Source organism: Dromaius novaehollandiae, chromosome 9 (genome assembly GCF_036370855.1).
Source record: "Dromaius novaehollandiae isolate bDroNov1 chromosome 9, bDroNov1.hap1, whole genome shotgun sequence".
NCBI classification, from domain to species: Eukaryota; Metazoa; Chordata; class Aves; order Casuariiformes; family Dromaiidae; genus Dromaius; species Dromaius novaehollandiae.
Window position 1 is genome coordinate 13,710,173 of NC_088106.1, and position 17,158 is coordinate 13,727,330.

The 17,158-nt window shown below is 48.3% G+C and overlaps 1 protein-coding gene across 6 annotated transcripts in view; it reads left to right on the plus strand.

The window, feature by feature from the left end:
- The first annotated feature begins 698 nt into the window (after window positions 1-698).
- Window positions 699-17,158, plus strand: part of LPP (LIM domain containing preferred translocation partner in lipoma) — a 367,548-nt gene continuing 351,088 nt past the window's right edge. For 4 of the 6 annotated variants that reach the window (XM_064516778.1, XM_064516782.1, XM_064516780.1 and 1 more), the window contains exon 1: window positions 1,423-1,490. The gene's annotated coding sequence lies outside the window, so the exon portion shown is untranslated. Of the gene's footprint in view, window positions 920-1,422; window positions 1,491-1,648; window positions 2,024-17,158 lie in introns of those variants that run through there. The other 2 variants (XM_064516781.1, XM_026093451.2) reach the window with 2 other exon arrangements.

Genomic DNA, 17,158 nt, shown 5'->3' on the forward strand with positions numbered 1-17,158 from the left:
TCGTAATGGTTAAGACTGTAACCATCTTCTGAAAGTGCACAGCAAAGTCCTTTATTGTCAAAATGAAATACATTTAAAGTGCTTAAAAACTCATCCAGAAATCTCTTTCCAAGTAAGTAAGGCTTGGCAAGTCTCCCCTCCACTGCCTGAATGCAACGTAACCCTTCCGTCTTCGGCTTCTCTTCCATGCAAATGCAGTCGCCTGATAGAAGGCTGCAAATTTCCAATGTAGCTATTTAAAGGGTAACATTCCATTATAAAAATAATCACATCCAAATCCAAATTATTTTAATTGCAGTCATTATAAATAGCCACAAAACAATCAAATTGAAAGAGATTAGAAAATAGTGTTTCCCTTCCCCCTCTTAGTATGCTTGATAGGTTTTGTTTTGACTCTCTGAGCAGGCAGCTCCTTTGTAAGTCTTGAGCATCGTTTACCTCCCCCCGGATCTTTTTACGTGTCCCAGTTGAGGAAGAAGAGAGGAAACTTTGATTGGAAAAGCCCCCCAAATGAGCAGAGAGACCGGGGAAACTCAGGCCCATAAACGTCTTTGAGTAATCGTCCTTTAAACTTCTCCGAGAAGGCTGAATACCCCCTCGGGCGCCGCGGCGGGGCCCAGCGCGTTTCGGGGGCGGCCGGGGCGGAGGGCCGGGCGCCGCGGCCGCCGTGCCTGGAGATGCCCCGCCGCGGGGGGGCAGCCCCGCAGGGCCGGCCGCTCCCCGGGCCCGACCCGGCACGGCCCTTACATGGACAAATCTGCCTGCAGGGAAAGGCAGGAATTTGGGGCCTTGACGTCAGCCCCGGGCAGAGCGCAGGAGCCCGGCGGGGCGGGAGGCAGCGGCCGCCGCTTTCGCTTTTTGTTTCGGGGGCGTCGGTCGGCGCCGGGGGCTCCCGGCCCACCCCCTCGGCCGGCGGGAGGTAAGGACGGCGGGGGATGCAAGGGGGAGCGCGGAAGGGGCCGGAGGGAGGGATGCAAAAAGGAGGGAGCGCGGAAGGGGCCAGAGGGAGGGATGCAGAGGGAAGAGTGCGGAAGGGGATGGAGGAAGGGAAGCAGAGGGAAGAGTGCGGAAGGGGATGGAGGAAGGGATGCAGAGGGAAGAGTGCGGAAGGGGCTGGAGGGAGGGGTGCAGAGGGAAGAGTGCGGAAGGGGCTGGAGGAGGGATGCAAAGAGAAGAGTGCGGAAGGGGCTGGAGGAGGGATGCAGCAGGGGCAGAGTGCGGAAGGGGCTGGAGGAAGGGATGCACAAGGGGCAGAGTGCAGAAGGGGCAGAGTGCGGAAGGGGCTGGAGGAGGGATGCAGAGGGGAGCGTGCGGAAGAGGCTGGCGGCGGGGGCGGAGCGCGGCGCGGCGGCGCCGGGCGGGGCGGGGCGGGGCGGGGCGGGCCCAGGCCCGCTGCGGGCGCGGCGCCGCCCCCGGCCCCTCCTCCCCCCGCCGCCTCCTCCCGCCGCCGCCGCCGCCGCGCTCGCCGCCGCCGCCTCCTCCCCCCCGAGGTACTGTTGCAAATAATAACTTGCCCCCTTCCCCTTCCCCCCGGCCGCCGAGGCAGCTGTGCAGCAGCTGGAGCCCCCGGCCGGGGCGGGGAGCGCCGCCGGCCGCCCGGGGGGGCCGCGCCAGGCTCCTCCTCCCCTCCCGGGGCGCCGCGGCCGGCGGGGGGCGGCGCGGCCCGGCCGCGGGGCGGGGGCAGCGCGGGGTCCCCGCGGCGGGGCGGGTGGGGCCTCCCCGGTCCCGGTGCCCCCGTCCAGCCCCGGCGGGGTCGCCCCTGCCCTCCTGCCCTCCACCCCCCCCCCCCCCCCGGGCTCGGGGCGGCCCGGCCCCGCGCGGGCTCCGGCCGCAGGTGCAGCCGGGGCGGCGGGCGGAGGCGGCGGCGGCCGCGGCGGCCTCGCCGCTCCCGCGCTGGGACCCGCGTGGCACGGCGGGACCCTCGGCCGCGTGGCAGTAGCGATAGAGCGCGGTAACAATAACAAGTTGGGCAAAGCCCTGGCACCCTTTTGTACGCTAGGGAAGGCCCACCCTGCCCAAGTAGGTAAGTACGTAAAAATTTCCCACACTCCTGCGTCACCCAGGGCTTTTCTTTTTTTCTTCTTTTCTTCCCCCCCCCTTGCAAGCAGACCAGCGTTACTCCTGCCATTGTTCGGGAGCGATCTCTCCGCCCCGGGGCTGTGCTAGGGAGCAGGCAGCGCTCTGGAGTAGGAGGTGTTGATGGAGAAAAGTCGCGCATAATTGTGCTGGCTGCACTGTGCCTCTGGCTGCGCTGTGCCTCGAGGTGCAGTTGGCCCCAGTGGTGAAGTGAGCGTTGGATTCTCCTGCTTTGTTTTGTTTGGGATTTTTGTTTGTTTGTTTGTTTTTTTTCCCATGCCCCTAAAAGCTGGCTTTTGGGCCCAGTTCTTCACTTTTTTGAGCTGGGTTCATATCTGGTACCAGTCTCCCTTATTAGGTGATTGCCTTTGGTTACACAAAAATTCAGGGGCTTGAGGGAACGGTCAAACTTGCTGTGTCAAGTTTCCTATGCATCCACAAGACCTTGACCCCTATGCAGAAATGCGTTTGACCTATGTGGAATTTGAGGCCTCACCTGGAAGTCTTCAATGCTGGGGGCTGGTCTAGGTTAGAGAGCCTCTCTGCTTTCTGGACCTGCCTTCCTGTGGTGTTTGTGCTCACATCTTCCAGGAGTGATTTCTGGGCAAAATCTGAAAGGGAGCAGGATGTTGCTGAAAGACTGGGAACTGGGTGATGTAACATGTAGTGACTGATCAAGTATTTACAGATATTTGTACATTAGGAGGGCAGGGGAATCCTTGCAAGCTGAGAATGGGAGACACATAACTTCGTTTGTAAATCAGCAACACAACTTCTTTCTCACTGGAAAATGTTGGCTCCTGTCCTGTGCAAAGTGCATCTCTTGGCGCAACCCGCTGTGTAGCGGTAATACAGCAGTGCAGTTTAGGGATGCAAGGAACTTTTTTATTTTCTACTCCACAGCCTTGCAGTAGCAGGACTGGTCTAGACAAGGCTAGCTAATACTCTAGAATTTGGGTTTTCCCTTGGGAAATAGGTCTGTGCAAGGGTAAAGTATTACTGTTGAAATTGTTTTCTTGGACTGTTGGCCTACTCTGTCCCCCTGACATGACATCTCATCCTATCACTCCCTTTTTATTAGTTCTGTTGTTCCCCTCCTTCAGTTGCTTAGCCTTTGTTAGCTGTTTTTTCTGTGGCGGGACTGGCTGTCAGCAGGTGACCATGCGGGTGGTGGCCCTAGGGCACCTGAGGCAGCGAGCTGTGACCCTGTGTGTCCAACCCTGCCTGGAGCTCGGTGGCAAAATGCTGGTGCCGCTAGTGGGCCTTCGGGCCTGCTGCGTGCGGACTAAGCCGTCCTCTAATTGTTGAGTGCTTCAAATGAAGTTTTCCTTTAATTGTTTTCTTCAGGGATTTTTTTTCCACCTTCCTCTGAGTCAGCTTGTGTTGGCTCTTCTTGGGAAAAGCTACCGGATCAGGTGGGCACCCAGTCCAGGATGGTGGCAACGTTAAATCCACGTTGGTAAAAGCGCTGGAACTCTTCCCTGCTTCTCGACACCCTACTGCTCCTCGTCGACTCTCCTCCCGTCTCCGCTGCTTGAGCTGTCTGTCCGCTCGTGTTAGGCTCCTGGGGAGTCTGTACCACTATCTCCGTAGCTCATGGTATTTCACTTCGTGGTGCTCCAGGTGCCTTGGTGACACAACCGAGTGTAGTTTTCCAGGCCCTTTGGAGCACACAGGTGCTGAGGGTCACTGTAGGCCTTTCTGGGACCTCTTGGCTAGAGAGAGGCGCCTGGTGATGGGTAGCAGGTATGCGATGAGTCTGTTGGGCCTAGGCTGCACTGTGAAAATGAGCTCCTTGTGCTGGGTGCACTGCGAAGATGCTTGAGTGATTTTTGAGGCGCTCTGCCCTGAAGTCAGGCCCACCACATGTGCTTTGTGTAGAGTCCCTTGGCACGTAGGCAGTGTGTGTGTCTGGCATGACCTGCTATCCTGTAGTCCAGACATCCAGGACAGAAATACGTGGCCCTTTTATTCTGCCTGGATAAACTTCTGGGTGGAAAAACTTCTGGGTGGAAAAGGAGGCCGTGTCCAGGGAGGTGAGACATATGGTAGCCAAAATGGTATCTCGTTGATGCTTTTGTAGGTGCAGCCCTGAGCTGCAGTGGGTTGCTCTTGTTATAAACTACCATGTGCCTTGCTGTCTAGGTCTGTTAGAGTTGCTGCGCTCCAGATTTCTCCCGTTGTTGAACAGATGTGTCTTCAGCGTGTGAGTCTCGATTGCCAGTTATGATCGGTACTGGCTGCCACTCGCTTAAGCTGTCTTGGCAAGAAAGGCTAGAACTGAACTATGATAGAAACTTAAATTCCCATCTCACTGAGAGATTTTTCCCTTCGGCATCAGGGCAGGGATGCTGTGCAGCGTGCCTGGCTCTTCTGGCTCTGTATGTCCTGGTCCCTTTAGTCACTGCTCAGACTAACAGTTGTCCAGTGTTTGGGGATAAAAGCGTCAAGTGGTATTGTTTGGGACATGCTCTTGTGAAACTACAGCTGTTGCGTGGACACCTTCCTCTATCTAGACCAGTGGACCAGCAGTGGTTTTCAGATCCAATGTCCCAACAGTCACAGTTAGGTATAAGAAATCCAGGTTCCCGTGCAATTTAGCTGCCTTGTGTCACAAAGGCTTGCAGAGCGTGTCAGATCTCAAAGTTGGATTTCTCTGAATCTCAGCTTTGACTGTGCTGTGCTTTTGAGAGGTAATGGGTTGCTGTCTAACTAGAATCAGGAGCCACTGAAGTGTAATTCAAAATTTCAAATAAGTTAAGTGCAGATTCAGTGCATCACTTGCTAAAACTCTTGTTTCCCCAAGTTATGTAGGGGCTGAAGTTTAGAGCTCAAATAGTGCTGCATAATGCCTCAGAGCTTTATCCTTGAGTTTTGCAAGGCACAAAATAGTGTTGGCTACAGTCTCAGTGGAGTTGAAGTGCTTTTAAATATAGTATGATCATCATTATATATTTTTAATGACAATTTATAGCACAAGTAAGAGTATGGCAAGCCATGGTCAGAGCTGAGACACCCATTACTTGATTTCAAGCCCGACTGTTGTCTTGTTTGTTGAAATTACTATTTGTGTTAACATATGTAATGTCGGACTGTAAAACTTAAGTGACTGCCTTCTGCTTTGTGAAGTTTGCTGTTTTGAGGAAGGACGGTAAAAAAGGCAGGGAGCTGGAAAACCTGCGGGACTTTGATCAACAGATTGGGATTGCTCCTACACAAAGGACACACATTAGGAAAGGTGTCACGTAAGTAATGAATGCTGTCGAAGGAGACTCTGTTCCTTTGTGCTAATGCCTGTGAGGTGTAGGAGCCACAGTGAAAGTGTCTGATTCAAAGTGAACAAAAGTAAATGCTTTTCCATGTAACGTGATTAAATGCTGGAATTTATCATGCAGAACATTGCCGAGGACAAGAATACAGCTGAGTTTGGAAAGAAGACAGGACAATGACATGAATGTCAGGTACATTCGAAGTTATACCAGCTAATAGTAGTGCCTCTTACAAACATCATAAAGATCTCATTGTAAAGAGGTGAATGTTTTGTGCAGGTTTCTCTAAAGTATCTCTTGCTGACTGTAGCTGGAGAAAAGCAGTAGCTTGGGTGGATGACAAATTGTTTGCAATAAGACAGTTTCTGTGTGTCTGTGGAAACATATACCCTGAGGGTGACCACAGTAGTTTCTCTATTCGTTTGCCCATCATGGTTATGTGAACAATGCATACTCGGTGGTGTTTCGTTCCTAGTCAAGTGTCTGAAAGCCTGACCCACACAGCTCTGCGTTTCTCCTAATGAGCTCTCCCTGCCCCGGTGTGGCGCTGGGCAGCACCCACGTGCTGCAGTGCCTTCCTTTGGCTGGCCTGCCCTGGGGCCGCGCTGGGCTGGGAGCTGGATTTTGCCTCTGGGCTGCTAACTGGTCATCCCTGCTCTTGAACGTGCAATTTGTGGCTGCCTGAGGTCTCATGTGACTCCAGCAGCCTGCTTAAATCCTTCAGGTGAGGGTGAGGCCAAGTACTCATCCCCACAGATGCATTAAGAGGTTTTAAAGGAGGTGACACAGTGATGACAAAGAAATATTCATGTGCTTTAGGTACATCTGTGCCTTTAAGGTACATTACTTTCTTGACATAGAGAAAACTTCAAGAAAGCAATGTGAATACAAATTCCTGTGTATGTGGTCTGCCAGAAGCCTGGGATCCAGCACCTGTGCTTGTTATATGCATCCGTGAGCAGGAAAGTGAGGATATTACCTGTTTTTGGTCCTCCCTAGCCTGCTTTCTTACCCCACCAGCTTCATTACCTCTCTTTGTTCTTGCTCTCATAGCAGGGTAATTCTGCTAAAAGCTAGAGAGCTTACTGGAACTGTAGCCACATTTGAAAAGCAGGCAGGAGTGGGGGAGACGGAAACCATCGCTTATCTAAGGATGTGGGTTATCTGAGGGACGGATTTGCAAGGAACAATACCTTTAAAGAGTGTGGGTTACATGTATGAAAATGCAGGACTTTAAATAACTTCATGAACAATGGTTCCAGAGAAGGGATTGGAAGGAAAATGTTGCAATCAACTTTCACATGTAAATTGGGTCTCTGTAAAGGACAGCATCAGTAAAATATGAAAAGCTCTGTGTTTTCCTTTTTTTTTTTTAGTTGGGGAGCGTTTTTGTTTTGTAAAATAGAAACAAACAGAGAAGAGAAAACAACAAATCAAACCGAAAACCACAGACCAAAAAAACCCCACAAAGTTTAAAAGCTTTTGACAGCTTGTGCCTGCCCAAGAAATGGGGGTTAGCTGGGTGCAGGGCTTAGCTCTTTCTGTTCCTCATACTTCTGGGCACGGCAAGGCAGGTAGGGTTGGTACTGTCTCTAAGCCAAATATGAAAAAAACGCTACCTACACCTAATTGTTGTGATTAAGGTTACTGGTAAAGACACTTTGATAGAGATCCTGCTTTAATCTCAAAGACAGTTTCAATCGCGTTCTGAGCAAGTGCAAGAGCTGGCATGAAAATGATCATTTTAAGTAGCTGTCAGCAACTATATGTCATTTTAGGTTGTCAGTATCTGTTGTTGGGATCTGTGGGTGACAGTGACACACGTGTGAGTCACTCGTAAGCACTCCCAAACTATCGCAATATGCTCAAGAAAGGAAAACAAACATTGGTGGAGTTGTGGGCTACTGATAACCTTTTCTTAGAAAAAGATACCAGCTTTTGAGCCTTGCAGGCTCCCAATGAGGGCATTTTCTGTAGCCCCTGATGCCATAAGGGATCTGTGTAATACAATGTTTTCTCAGTAGCAGCGTGTTTGGGAGGAGGTGGCTCCAGCTAAGGGTGGTGTCCAAAGGAGGGGTGGAGTCTCCTTGGACATGCTGGCCCTCTCCTTTAGCCTGTACTGTCAGAAAGCAGTGGAGATGAGGAGAGGAGGGGGCAGGCAGCTTGGGAAGAAAGGGCGAGGGGGAGAAGGTTTAGAGAGGCACATCTCTGCATCTTCGGGTTGTGTTTGCATTTGGCCTGCAGGGCAGTTCTGTAGGACTCTGGCCTGGTCTGGTCCGGTGGATGTCTGCCTGAGACATGTGTTCAGTCCTGGACTAGCTCCAGCCTTCCCTGCATGAACTCCCGTAAATCACTGTGTCCTCTCTAGTGCCCTTGTTTATGGAGCAGCAGTCCTTATGTTATCCCAGGAGCCTTCGGGTGGTAGGGGCTGTTCATGCCAGAGCACAGATGAGAGCCTAAGGCCCAGCAGGGGCAAGGAGGTGTTTATGGAGAGGGCTGCCGGCTGCTCCACTAATCCCTGGTCAGTATGATGCCTGCCTGCACTCAGATAGCTTCATCTGCCCCCCGGGGGAATTTGGGAGGTGGGATGCTTCAGGGTCTCTGCAGGCATTATGCCAACTTTGGTTCTGTGTGATAGCTCCTGTCAGCGCTCTTTGGGGTTTCCAAGGCTTTCTAGGTAGAAGGGATCCTGTTTCATGCATAAAAGTGAGTTTGTGACTTGAGCATCCTCTGAGTAGGTGCCATTCAATACTGCCTTCCTCCCTCTACTATAGCTGCCCGGTGATGCTTCGAGGCAGGCAAACTTCCACCAAGTCTTGGATGACTGTGCCACCAGTGGAATAGTTAGTGGAAATTTAATATGCCATTATCTCTAGGTAATAAAATATCAACTAACTTGCCATAACTATCTTGTTTAATGTCTATTAAAAGCCCTGCATACTTCATTCACTGGGTGAAATTTAATAGAAATTCAGCTAAGCATTTATTGCTTATTTAATTTAAAAATAAGTTGATCACCACAGTTGGTAACAGGCACTGAGAATTTAATTAACATTCAGTAAACTACCCTGTTAGCTCTGAATTATGCAGTCAGGTCTTGTTTATGCATCAATTTGTAACTCCCCCTCCCCACTTCTAAGCCAGTGAATGGCACTGTCAGGAGCTGCAGCCATTTCCTCCTCTCCCTCTGTTTGTGCTCCTGATCTCTGTTCCAGCTGAAGAGTGTCTGCCAGGACTCTGCAGCTGGGGATCGTAATGCTGCTGAGTAACGAGAGTCTTGCTCCTCTTGGTGGCTTCCCTGGCAGCCTGGCCAGTCTGGTGAAGGCAGGAAGGATGGAGGAGGCTGACAGACTATGCCAGAGACCTTTAAGGGGAGTTGTGGCTGTGGAGCCCGATGGGATGGATATGGATGCATTGCACGATGAGGTAGAAGCAGTCCAATTCGAAACCTTAGTTATGCATAGCAGAGAAAAAATACATCCTCCTGGGCTCTGTCAGCAAGGTAGCTGGCAGCATGAAACTCGAGTCTGAGTTTTTTGAAGAGAAGCCTGGAGTGTTTCACAGGTGACTTGCAGCCAGTCCTGCTGCGGTTCCTGTGTTAATGGTACCCCCACTGCTGTGGTTTTTATCTCAGTAATGTGCATGTGCATCTATGATGTGCCGTGTGCACTTACCCTGAGGAACTCACTGTGTTTCAGCAGTTTATTACCTCACCTTAACAGACTAGAATTACTCCACTTAATGAAGCAAGCTTGAATGAAAGTGAGGATTCTCCCAGACAGTGTGCTTTATGTGGTGGCTGGGTTGGGAGAGTGATTGGATTAGCAGCTGATAAGTGGTTGTAACTCCAGCTGCTGCATCTCCCCTGCCTTACTAACTCCAGTGTCAGCAGCACTTGTGTTTCAGCACAGTCCCAAGGAGATCAGCTGGCTTGAATTTAACACACCTCATCACTTGGGGGTAGAGACTTGATTTGCTTTTCGTGGGTGTGGGCAAATCTTGGGATATACCTCAAACTACTACTGTGGCCAAGACAAGCCTTTAACCTGAATTTTCCCGGAGAAACAGATAGTGATTGTGGCACCCACATGGCAGTTCTGTAGTTAATTACGAGCAACTTGCTTAAAAGAATATTATTAAAATTGCAAAGTCCAAGTGCTCTGAAGTTACGAAATGCCAGAATGAAAGTTATCGATGAAACCTTAATTTGGCCCCCTTGCAAGTGGATATTTTGATATAGCCACGTAATTGCTGGAGCACCTACTCTTTGTACACAGAATGGAAGGTGATACTTAATGAGCAGTATTCAGTTTGTTTTCTTTTAGTGCAGCGTGTGGCTCCAGGCCTTATTTACTATATCCTATTCAAACTCAGGACTGAATACAGAATTATTAATTTCCTTTTGTGCATTTCTGGAGTGCTCTTTCCTCTTTCATTGGAGTACTTTGCAAGTCAGGATCACTTTATTTTTGCAGTGCCCTCCTGAGGTGAAGTAAAATTATTCTTTCCGTTTTACTGATGGGACACTGAGGCTCAAGTTGGGAATCTCATGTCATCCCTGACACTGAAATTCAGGAGAAAAAAGCCAGTTAGACCAGGTGTGCTCTCTGGTTTGCAATCGTAACTCATAATCAAATAGAGTAAAATGGTTGAAAGAATGGCTTGCAATTACAGTCTGAATTTAGCATCCTTTCCACCCGATTCTAGAGGTTTCTCTGAACTGCTTATTGCAGTTATGCCTACCTTTACAGTCTATCTCCCCATCTTTTCTGCCTTTACCTGCCTTTTATGCATTATCATCATCATCCTTGACTGTAGGACAAGGACTGTATTTGTCTTGCTAGGTTATTGAAGTGCCTAGCTGAGTAGGCAGGCTGGTCTTTGCTTACAGCATTTAGAAACCAGGACAGTTTAATGCTGTTGAATTTCAAATATGATAGTGGAGAGGTCCATAAGTGAACCAGAAAAATGGTTAAGGTCCATGTGGTGTGTATATATATATATATATGTATATAAAACAACGTATTTCAAGGACGAGAGTAAGGATAGTAGAGACTTCACATCATCTGCTGTATACTCCCTCCTGTTCAGTGGCTTGTTTTCCTGTGTATGGTAGGACTGCTGTTCTTAGTGTAGTTTAAGCTTCTTTTAGAGTCCTGGTGATCCTCCATCACTTTTGATTCTGCAGACTGTTTTGTGAGAGGGCAGTCTGCCTTTACAGTGTCTCATTTTGCCTTCCCCAGCGCGGTTCCATTTTGGTTCTGTTTCAGAGGGTCCATTTCATACTCAGCTCAGAACAGAGCTTGGGAAACACAGTGTTACATCTTTTCCATTTAAGGAGGGCTCACTGGCATAGTAAGTAGTAAGTCTGAAATTCAAATGTATGACTAATCCAGTGGAACTCAGTGCAGCTACTTGTGCGCAAGTGTTTGTACTTTCTTGAGCCAGAGTCGTAACTTGCTTCAAATGCAGACAGATGGGGAAGAAACCATGGGCAGAAGGGTTAAATTATCTGGTCGGGGAAGTTCAGCTTCTTTTCTTTTGCTGTGATGATGTAGCATGCAGAACAGCAGTAGTTTCACTGCAGTAAATAGACATCACACAGGACAGAAGATCACATTATTAATGCACACATTAATCACATTATCTTGCACCTCTATGCTACTGAAGGGATGAGTACAGTGTTCTTGGCATGTAAGGCCTCTTCCAATATCTTCCTAAGCATAAGAGAATTGGGAATGAAGCCAGAGCAGCAGGTGAACTTAAAACAATATAAATGAGCATGTCATTCCAAAGCACTCTGCCCACCCAGGTATTTGAAGCGTCTGGGGGAAAGGATGGCAGCTTATGAAGTGCCTGTGTTCCTCATTTCATTGCTTGGCACAGCGTGTTTTACTCTGTTGTGTGGGAGAGTTGTGAACTCAGGGTGTGTGAGTGCTGCTGGAAATCAATGGAGAAGTTTTTAAGGACCAAGCTGTAGAACTTGAGTAGAAGGAGCTATGAGAACAGAGCTCGTTTCCTTGCTACGGACAAGGATCCATGTAGGGTGTATTGGTTTGTAAATTGGTCTGTGCCTAAAGTAAGCTCCCATCCCCTCATTCTGTGTACAGTATACACATGCTGTTTTATGCTTGCTTTCTGGTACATGTAGGTATTAGATCTCTCTGAGGATGCAAAGCAGATGGGTTGGCATAATCTCTCCTTTGCACTGCCTGATACGCCCTGGAGTCAAAAAGAGAAGACTCAGACTCTTGTGTGTTGCAACGATCATCTGTTCTGGCAGAGCCCCACCTTGTCTAGGGTCAGGTCTCCTGTAGGGGTGTTGTACCACTATCAGTAGTGCTCGATTCCCTGCCCTTTGGAGTTCCCTGTGTGTGCTAACTCAAGTGTCTCCGATCTCTACACATCCATTTGCATGCCTCATGTGGTGCTTTAGCTCTTGGACCGTGCTGCCACGTGCAGGAGGTTCTACCGAAAATGATGTGATGGCTCCAGCTCTGTTGTGTTCTCGGCTGATGTCTGCTTGCATCAGCTGCTCGCTATCCCTTGAAGGTAAATCGTAGTGAAGCGGGAGCAACTGTATGGGTTTTTTTCAACAGCTCTTGATAAATTTCTCATGTCTCAGATGATTTGATTCATATCTGATTAAGGGTGTGCCCTATTTCATGGGTGTAACTGGATGTACAAAGGTAGCTGTGTATTTTCAGAAAGTCCCATATTGGATCATCTGCTTTAGTTCCAGCTGTCTTGGTGGATGTGGCTTTTTGAATAGGAATACTTTCTGCATGTTTTGGTTGTGCACGTTCTACTTGACATATAATGGAAATGACTCCAGATGCTTTTGATCTCCAGAGCAAGAAAAGGCCTATCCATCTAATGAATAACATGAGTAATTCTGGATATGGCATTGGTGTGCTCCTGGGCTCCTGTTCATTCTCCTTTTCTGTTTTTGCTTCCATATTCCAGAGACAACGTTTTTGTGTATTGTCTGTGCCTATATGTGTGAACTGCAGCATCTTGGACTGAGCCTGTCATTTGTTATGATACCCAGAGGAGAGTAGTGAGTCTGCCAGAGAGTGTTGGAAGCACTGTGAAGCCAAGCAGAGAGTGCAGGCTGCAGTGGTAGAGCAGTGTGTGGGTCTGAGGAGCTTCAGCCCTGAGAGATGAAGATTAACTGGAGAATGCTGAGAGAAGAGCAGAGTGGTTGACTTGGGGACATAAAGACACTGATTATAGGGGAAGATGAAAAGGATGTAAAAAGTATGTGTTAGCAGAACGTGACGAAGATGGAGACCTGATAAGTATTGAAGTGTATCTGCAGAGGAAAGAGCAGTAGCTTCTGGCAGAACAAAGCTATACGTCTAGGACTGCAACTTGATTCAAAGCAATTCTGAGTCATGGGAATGTAGGGCTCCTGTGGCACTGCAATCACAAGCAATTACAGCATATAATCCTTTTAACAAACTTGCTGAGTTCCATCGGAAACCTAGTTTGGCTCTTTTGCATTCTTCCTGGGGAGCTAGTCTCTCTCATGACTGTTTACTGCTGTGGTTTCTGAGCTGTATGCTCTCTTCCATCTCGTTCCACAACACTTAGTCACAGGAGGTCTGCGTGGGAGGGAGGGACACCCAAGAGAAACGTGTAACTTGATGCAAAGTCCCTTGGCCACCCAAATTCCTCATGGCAATTTGCTACAGCTTGCTGCCTTTGAGCCTGCTGGAGATCTGTGGGATGAGTCCATGTGCCCCTGCAGCTCCTGTAGGGCTCCGTGGCAGAGGGAGTGGAGAGCTGGGGAAAGGTGGGCTTCTTCTGCAAAGGTTGCCTCGTGTGCTGTAGCTAGTAAGCAGCAGGATGTGTGGCATTTGGGAGCTGCTTGTTGGGCCACCTTAGCCCAGCTTGCTTACGAAATTCAGTACTTGAATACTTCAGTACTTGACTTGGTACTTAACTACCTGTGACCAAAACTAGGTTGCCTGTAATTTAAAACAGAAGTACCTAGTGCCTACATCCTAGCTTAAGACAGTAAAATCTAGCAGGGCAGACGTGGCCATATGTGCAAATACAGTATGGGGTTTGGGTCCCAGTCTGGCATTCACATCCATAAATAGGTCAGTCCCTTCCTTATGATAGCATTTGTGTGCACTTTACAGACATGAACTAACTAATCGTAACAGATGTTTGGCAGCATTGTGATCCCACAAGGAAGTTAAATATCATTGCACTTTGCTAGAGAGATGCCCAGGATTCAAATAGCACCTGCTAGAAGAGCACAGCTAAGCTGAGGTGTATTCATGTGGCTGTGTGGGTTAAGCTTTGCACTGCACCTGCCTCTGTTACATTGGACTGGTTTGACCGCATTGGCTTGTGTTGCTTTCGGCTATGTAAGGGCCGAACTGAAATCAAAGACGCAGCTTCCTTTGGCTTTCAAGGGGGAATAGGATTTAGCCCAATGTTTGCATACACACTCTTTATTAAAATCCAATTAAAAGGAGGTAGCTGTAGATTTTGTTTGCTGCCTGTCTCTTTTGTGAGCTGATGCGCCCACATCTTTGCTAGTGGTTTGTGAAGGCACGATGCTCGTGGCTGGTCTGAACCCTTCGCTTTGCCTCTCTCTGTCTCAAAATGTGAACATCAAGTTGCAAGACCCATGATACCTGAGAATCAAGCGAGTCACCTAGATGTGTGTTGCTGAAGAAACAGGTTGTGGTGGAGTCTCCAGGCCCTGTTGTTTGAGATTAATTTCCTGATTGTTCCATCTTCCATCCCATGATAAAGTGCGGCCCCAGCCAGCTGCCAGAGATGATGTGTGAAGCACCTAAGGAACTCCACAACAGTAACTTTGTATGGAGTTTTCTGAGGTCTCAGATGATGAATATGCTGCAGCATTTTTTATCAGGAGAAGTTTGCTCAGTACTGCATGGGCTGAAAGCTGCCTGACACTTTGTTTTGTGAGGTACAGGGCAGAGGACTGCGAAGGGAGATGCTCTTTTTGCACTGACTCTAGGGCAGTTACTGTTTATGTTCTGGGGTGAATTGGGGCCAAAGTCTGGTCTATAGTCCGTTCCTGTTTAAATTCTGGGGTGAATTGTGACCAGAGCCTGGCCAACAATCTAAGAGGAGATGTGGAGGATGAAAAAAATGAAAAATGCTTTTTTTTTCGCAGAACATATTGCTAATTTAGTTTGACATTCTAAAAGAAAGGGAATTTGGTTAACAGTTTTCAAAGAGAAAATGGAACTGTACCATGTCACAGAAGAATGAGGAGTAAGGAAGGCATCCTTTATATGCTGCTGTAGCTGCTGAAATCCATATTCATCCTCTTACTAAAATTCAGCTGCACAAGGGAAGAAAAAGGAATGGATCCACTTCATGTGGCTCGTTAGTGCCCCAACAGCTAGTCTACAAACAGCAGCTGTGAAGAAAAACAAGCTCCTGCTGCATCTGATTTTTTTTTTTTTTTTTCCTGAGTGCTTTGAAAGATGATCAGGATGCTTTAGACATTCAGCCTTCTCGCCCCAAAAGGGCCAAAGATTGTACTTGTTTCTGCTGGTCTCTATTTTGTGCTCTAGCTTGATTACTCTCCTAATTTTTTGGGGAGAGCTATAATTATAAGGCTGCTGAGTAGAGGGGGAGGCAGCAGTAGGATAGTTCTGGATTACTAATAGATCAAGGACTTTTCTTAGGTATTTCCTCACTCAGGTGTGTATCACTCTCCATTAAATATGAATCATGGCTAAGAATACCAGCGTGTGCTTCTGTCTTCTCAGTTAAAGCTTCTTGAAATCTTGAGACCCTACTAGTTTTTGCTGTTCAGCTCCCATGTCCCAAGGAGAAGCCTTGCAGCACCCATCTGTGGCGGCTGCTGCTGACTGTCCCTTGTAGGCAGGTGAGCGTTGGATGATGAAGTTGGTGGCTCGCTTGACGATGTGCTGCTTGTGGTGGCTGCAGCGCTGGAAGGGTACCTGGAGCCCTCCAGGAGCAAGTTGGTGGTGTTATCCCACTGTAGAGGTGTTTTTCCCAGGTGGGACTTTGTCCTTGCTCTTTGGGGAGGGAGTAAAGTCTGTCTGTTCTATAATACAGCCCTGTTGTTGTCTTATCCAGATACCTCAGGCTCCAGCATGTTTAACCCTCCTAGGCTGTAAGCATGATTTTGAGGCACAGAGCGGTTAAATGATTTGCCCAGGGCCAGGGTAGCCTGTGGTAAGCTCGGATCTGGAGCCAGGCCTCCCATGTCTTCTGCTAACACTGAAACTGTGGGCTGGTCTCCCTCTCCCTTGTCACTGTTAACCTGCTGTGTGATTGCTCTGTGTGCGCCAAGTACATGCATCTAGAGCACCCTGAGCTTTCTGCTGCTGCCTGCTACTGCTGCCTTGCCTTTTTGTCTGCATTAGTTTAATTGACTGAGGAGCTTGCATTAGGAGCTATTCATTCCCCTGGTAACTGTGCTTGACAATCAGAAGTTATTCTTGGGGTGAAGAACTGGTACAGATTTGTTTTCCTTGGCTGCAAAACCGTAGCCCCTAATAGTTTCTCACTAATATGAACCGAGATTGACTTGGTTTACCACTAATTAAAAGCCAAAGGATATGCACTCCTATCCAGAATAATTACTGTCTTCAGTGAATGGAAGAAAACTCTACTTGCTTCCCATTTGTTTCCAAACGCCTTCATTTTGCTGCGTTACTCCTGCACTGGCTGCCACGTGAGAGGGCACTGGCAGCGCTGGGATCTGCTTGCGTGAGAGAGCTGGTCCTGTTGGGAAAGGGGAGCTCCCAGCTTGCTACCGGAGCCACTGCAAGTTTACTGTTAGATCCTTTCTCAGCAGAAAGTTGCTTTTGGACTAAAGGGTAGATACAGCAAAAGTGTGAGGCTGTCAAAAACCTTATTAAAACCTAATGGTTACTTATGGGGGTGGTGGTGTATTTTTCTCGGTGGGAAGCCACTAAAAGTGACACAGGCATGTGTCTGCACCCTATATGCAGGGGCACATTTTGTCTTGACTTTTTACTGGTTAGAAAACAAAACAAAAAAGAGTTTTGACTGTGTCTGTGTGCTCATTACCGGGAACTCTGAATGCAGCTGCTGGAGTTCCTAGATAGTTTAGTTTCTGTCAGTAATTGGTTTCAGATATGCATTAACTTTGATTCATGTATTGTACTGGCCTGGTGATGTAATGAAAGGTGTCCTCTCTGTTCCCTCTGTTTGCTTGACTTCTGCACTTGTCATATATCTGTCATCATAAGAGCTGGGGCCTGGGTGTGATTTGCAGTGTAGCCACACAATTGCTTGCAAAACGGCTGAAGGAGTGCAAAGCGTTACCTCCCTGGAGCTGGTCATAAGCGCTCCCCCGCTGACGTGCGGTAAGGATCCACCTAAGTGCTCTTACTCCATTTCAGTGCACATCAGAGGGGCTCTTTGAAATCACTGCTGATTTAAGGGTTGGGAATTGCCTAGTCCAAAGCGGTCAAGCTCCTGGGCAGTGAGGTCCAGAGCCCAGTGGATGCAGTGTGCCTTAGCTTTGGGGCCTGCAATTATAACAGAGGAGCTGTATTTTCTTAAACTGCCTGTTTTGCAAGGCAGTATCTGATTGTGCCCTTAGTAGCAAGTTTTTTTAATGCAGATTAAGTCTCTTGTTTTAATTGACTAAGAAAAAAAGAACTCAGAGAGGGTTTGAACCCATGACCTTGAGATAAATAGTTTCTTATTGAATCCCCAAGCTCCTGAACCGCCCCCTCTTCTGAAAGTAACGTAGTTTAATCAAAGGTCAGAGGTTTTGTCGTCTTTGAGAGCCTCAGAAAAAGAAGGCTACATAA